At 51.7% G+C, this 5,667-nt stretch overlaps 1 non-coding gene across 1 annotated transcript; it reads right to left on the reverse strand.

Annotated features, from left to right (window-relative positions):
• Window positions 1-1,859: 1,859 nt before the first annotated feature.
• Window positions 1,860-1,931, reverse strand: trnam-cau (transfer RNA methionine (anticodon CAU)). The gene has a single exon. It is a non-coding gene; the product is annotated as a tRNA-Met (tRNA).
• Between the last annotated feature and the right edge of the window lie 3,736 nt (window positions 1,932-5,667).

Raw genomic sequence — 5,667 nt, forward strand, 5'->3', positions numbered from 1 at the left:
GTGTTTCTGCACTGACAGGTGTAATACAGGGTCACAGTGTCACACAGCATAGAAACAGGCCATTCAGCCCACTGTGTCCATACTGACCATAACAACGGACCGCAATCAGTGAGGATCGGCAGCAATACGTCCAGCACGATTATTCTCAACACTGTGTCTTCAGCCCTCTACTCTGCTCCCTATACACTTATGACTGTGTGGCCAGATTCTGCTCCAACTCCATCTACAAGTTTGCAGATGATACCACCGTAGTGGGACCTATCTCAAATAATGATGTCGGGGTACAGGAAGGAGATAGAGAGCTTAGTGACATGGTGTCATGAAAACAACATTTCCCTCAATGTCAGCAAAACAAAAGAGCTGGTCATTGACTTCAGGATAGGGGATGGTGTAAATACAACGGTCTGCATCAATGGTGCTGACGTCGAGAGGGTTGAGAGCTTCAAATTCTTGGGAGTGAACTTCACCAATAGCCTGTCCTGGTCAAATCACGTAGATACCACGGCCAAGAAAGCTCACCAGCGCCTCTACTTGCTCAGGAGGCTAAAGAAATTTGGTTTGTCCCCTTTGACACTCACCAGTTTCTATTGATGCACCATAGAAAGCATCCTATCTGGATGCATCACAGGTTGGTATGGCAACTGCTCTTCCAGCGCGTCACAGAAACCAGCCTCCCCTCCTTGGACTCGGTCTTTACCTCTCACTGCCTTGGTGAAGCAGCCAGCATAATGTAAGACCCCACCCATCCGGTTCATTCTCTCTTCCCTCCTCTTCCATCAGGTAGAAGATACAGGAGCCTGAGGTCACGTACCAGCAGGCTCAAGGACAGCTTCTATCCCACTGCGGTGAGGCTATGGAACGGTTCCCTTATACGATGAGATGGACTCTTACCTCACAATCTACTTTGTTGTGACCTTGCACCTTATTGTCTACCTGCACCGCACTTCCTCTGTAGCTGTGACACTTTACTCTGTACTGTCATTATTTTACCTGTACCTCAATGCACTCTGTACTAACTCAATGGAACTGCACTGTGTAATAAATTGACCTGTACAATTGGTATGCAAGACAAGTTTTTCACTGTACCTTGGTACAAATGACAATAATAAACCAATACCACACATTCCCGTCTGCGCTAAACCCGTTGTCCAGCACTTGTTCCACAAACATCTCCGCCTTAGTCATTCAAATGCTCCTCCAGATATTTCATTAATGTTGTGAAGCTCCTGCCTCCGCCACCCCCTCAGGTCGTGCGTCCAGACACCATCCACCATTCGGATGAAAACCTTTCTCAGACCGTCTCCAAATCCCCTTTCCCCCCATCTCGGAACTGGACATTTCTGCCCGTCACGCATCTGTCATTGTGGCGCCATGATTCCCCTTTCCATGGGTAAAGCCGGCCTGTCCTGTATGTCCCACAGCCCCGTCACGTGATATGTTTGGTCTCACCCTGTCAGAGATGTTCCCCTTGTTCGCCCCACTGCCCCCTCCCCACCTTCTCTGCTGCTGAACATTCACTTGTTCTCTCTCCGGTTCTAATGACGGGTCCCGGCACTGAAACGTTAACTCGCTTTCGATTTCCTCAGACGCTGCCCGACTTGCTGAGGGTTTCCAGCACTTTCTGTTCTATAGCAGAGCCCAGCTTCATACTGTGATTCCATAGAAACTATTGTGTATCGGACGATAGCTGAGGACAACAGGGACCATCGTTCTACCCTACGGACCTGTCCACATAAAATGATGGACTGAAAGGAAATGTAGTATTGAAATACGATATTTACATACCAAGAGAAGTGAAATGTATATAATGGGGATGTGTGACGTGGCAGTGTCCTGTTGTAAAATGTTCAGCTGAAGAATAGCAGAGGATGGTTTCGATCCATCGACCTCTGGGTTATGGGCCCAGCACGCTTCCGCTGCGCCACTCTGCTGCTGGACAAGTAGTACGATCATTCTGTATTCCCTCCTTTATTATTTTTGCCGTTTTCCTTTCCGACTTATTATCATTTCTTCTGCTAACTTCTCTTTCTTGGATTCCCAAAATTTCAGCAATGGATGTGTTTTAAATTATTTATTTTACCCTCTTTCTGCGGCCCTGCTGTCCGACATTCTATTTCTCTTCCTCTGTGTCTCGTCCGCCTTCTTTGGGTCAAATGCCAATATACAGAGTAGAGGACACAGTCTGTGCTGCAGTGGAGGATGGCCCGGGGATACTTTAGTCACTCCCTCCCCACCCATCAGCGAACACCTGACCATTGGTCCCTTTAAGCACCTTTGTACTTTGCCTTGGGCTATTGGCCTTTGCGATCGATTAGTCCTTGCTGGCGCCGGGCCATTGGCCTTTGTAAATTACCTGGGCTGGATCCCCCAGCCCTCCAGCACTATAAAGAGTGCCACATGTATTCGGCTCTCTCTCTCTTGCCTGCCCCGAGGGAATCACCCTGCTTCATTCCAGGCCAAGGACCGTGGAATGGCGCTGGAGAAATTGTTGGTGAGGTGTGCACTGTTAAAAGGGTTGGCAACATTTTAGTTAGTGTCCCTGATAGCACAGAGCCGTGCCTGCACTGAGTCAAGGGGTGGTGGGTATCGGATTGTTTTTCCTTGATTGTCTGTACCTAGTTCGGGGTGTGTGTGTGTGTGTGTGTGTGTGTGTGTGTGTGTGTGTGTGTGTGTGTGTGTGTGTGTGTGTGTGTGTGTTTTACTCCTGTTGCTATTTTTGCACACTCGCTATAAACTGTGCGTGCATGTGTGTGTGTTCCCGTTACCATTTTCCCACGTTTGGCCCCGAATCTGTTTCACAATTGGCGTTGCGAGCAGGGTCTCAAAGGTCTTGGCTGAACACAGATGCGAGGAGGAATGTTCTGGAATGGGGGCAAGAAAGCCAGTGCAGGCACCGAGGACAGGATTCGCGGGTGGACTGACGAGAGTGAGGGATTTGGGAGCTTAGCTAGCATGCTGGTGCACCACGGTAAACCAGTGGCCTGGGCCGAGCAGTTAGATCCCCGTGGTGAGAAAATGGGGCACCATGTGGTCTCCTTCCTTCAGAAGTCGGGGTTCTCCAAGGCTAAGGGGAGTCAAAGGGGTGCCTTCTGGCTGTTTGCGTCCCTCCTGAGACGCCAGGTCAGGATTACTGGCCAGATCCAGGATATGTGTCTCCAAAAAGACAAGGCAATAGAGGTGCTCCAGCAGCATTGCTGTGCGCTGCGGGAGGCAGTCCAGGCTGCCCAGACCCGAGCCAACGACCTCGAGGCCAGAGGTACAGAGGTCGCCTGCAGGCTGATCCAAATGCAGCAGGCGCAGGCAGCCTACCAGTCTGGCTGGCAGCCGGACGCGCTCAAAATTCGAGCCCTGGTCCAGAGCAGAGACAAGCTGGACGCATGGCTGGGGGATGGGGATATATGGATGGATAATAACGAGGACGGGGTGCCCGAGGAGCCTGGATCCAATCACACCCGCCCTCCCCCAACCCATCCGAACCCCTGCAGGCTCGACCGGTCACCACGCGGTCCCAGATCTGCCATGGAAGGGAGGGGAATGGGGATGAGGCCCTCACAGGGGGAAGTGCCCGTGGTCCCTCCGAGACTACGGAGACCCGGGATTTCTCAGTCAAGGAGCTGACCCAGCTGGCAGATCAGTACTGCCAGCAGCTGGGCGAGCACCTAGCTGCATGGCTGCTCCAACTGTGGGATGAAGGGACCCCCAACGTGAGCCTCTCTCACCAGGAAAGAGTCTGTCTGACCAGCAGAGTGTTAACAATGCCCTGTGGGTGCCACCGGAAGGGATCGGGGATGGCACTACCCTGTGGGATTGGGTAGTGACCGCCGTGAGGGTCCAGTGCCCTACCCTTCTCGAGTGGGATTTATACGGGCGACGACAATGGAGCACGGTCAGTGAAGGCACCAGGGTCATTAGGGGGTGGCCGCTGGTGACCGGCATTTTTGAAAGGGCCCGCGATCATGACATTTTAGAAAATACCAAGGTGACCAGTGCACCAGCAGGATATCTGGTTGCCACCGCGAGCCCCTAGTTGAGGCCAGTGGTCCTGCCCCTCATGGGACCAGCTAAAGGGACGACCATAAGGGATGCTATCACCCTCCTGGAGGGCTAGAGTACATGCAGCAAGGGACGCTCACCCAGGCCCGTAAAGCGGAGACGAGGGCTGGAGACACAACCACTCATTTCACGCGCAAACAGTTATACCTGGACCTGCTGCACTCAGGGGTGGACCATGCCAGCATAGATGGGATCCCGACCTCTGCCCTTTACACAGGGGCAAAACCCACAACTACCCTGATCAAGTCTGACACATGGGTGCCTCCAACCGCCGGACCACATGGGCTGCCCCTGCCAACACTGATACTTGCCTCTGCCCCTCCCCCGCTCGAAACAGTGTCTCCTGCCCCCAAGGCTGAGCTCTGGGACCTGCTGATATGAAGGCCAGGGGTCCTGGCGCATTTTTTCCATCACCTTCCCCCGCCCGTGGGACCTGAGGCCACATAGACCCATAGCGGTACATTGGGGAAAGGGGAGCATACGGAGGTGGATGGCACTCATCGACACGCGTGCCCAACACACCACCATCACGGGCAACCCAGTGTTGTGTAACATATTCGAGTGTCTCCTGGCACGAGGACTCTGGACACAGTCTTTGGAGTTAAAATGATTTATTTATAAAAGACAAACGCGGCACAGGATAAAGGGAACAACACACACACACACACACACACACACACACACACACACACACACACACACAGAGTACAAACGATCAGGGAAGAAACAATATGATGCCTGCCACCCCTCGACTCAGTGAAAGCACGGCCCACGCTACGGGAATCTACTTAGGACGCTCGGAACTCTGTGGAAGTGCACACTCTTACCAATGGTCTCTTCAGCGTTGTTTCACGATTCCTGGAGCAATCAAAGAGAGTGAACCACGCCTGTGTGGCACTCTTTATAGTGCTAGAGGGCTGGGTGGTCCAGCCCAGGTAGTTCAAACAAGTCAATGACCCAAGGCCAGGTACACAAGTGTTTACAGAGACCAATGGTCAAGCGTGGACTAATGAATCGGTGGAGCCAGACCTTGATTGACAGTGATGTGACTTTCTGTCGTGCCAATTTTAAGTTCCCACTTCTGTCTGCTGCAAAGTGACACAGTGCCACCAGGTTGATTCGATAAAACACGTTTATTAGCAGTATACCGCCAGGGAGACGTCTCTTCAGCACTCGTTGAGAGTCGCTTCCCAAGGTCTCCACAGTACAAAGGAGCAGACAGTAATTTATACAGATATTTTCATGCACACTTAATGAATGCAGCGCCACGGCTTTCAGTCTGGCCTCAGAGATCCAAAGACACACATCACACCTATTGTCCAATATAATTGATTTATAATCAAGAGATTCAAAGACAGGTATCCCTCTCATTGTTCAGGAAAAGCTTCCCACTCGTTGTTTATTGCACCCACCACGCTTACTGTCTAGCATAGCTGGTCTGCAACCAAGGTTCCGGGCACAGTAATTATCACCTATCCTCGAGTCAGTAGCTTGCGTGCTCTTGCTTACGAGGTATTTTTCCATCAGTTGTATGTGCAGTTACAGTCAGTCACAGTTTCTTAACCCTTTACTTCCTCATTTCGACCAGGCAATCAGTGGTGTCATGTGACAGCC

Source organism: Pristis pectinata, chromosome 23 (genome assembly GCF_009764475.1).
Source record: "Pristis pectinata isolate sPriPec2 chromosome 23, sPriPec2.1.pri, whole genome shotgun sequence".
Taxonomy (NCBI): domain Eukaryota; kingdom Metazoa; phylum Chordata; class Chondrichthyes; order Rhinopristiformes; family Pristidae; genus Pristis; species Pristis pectinata.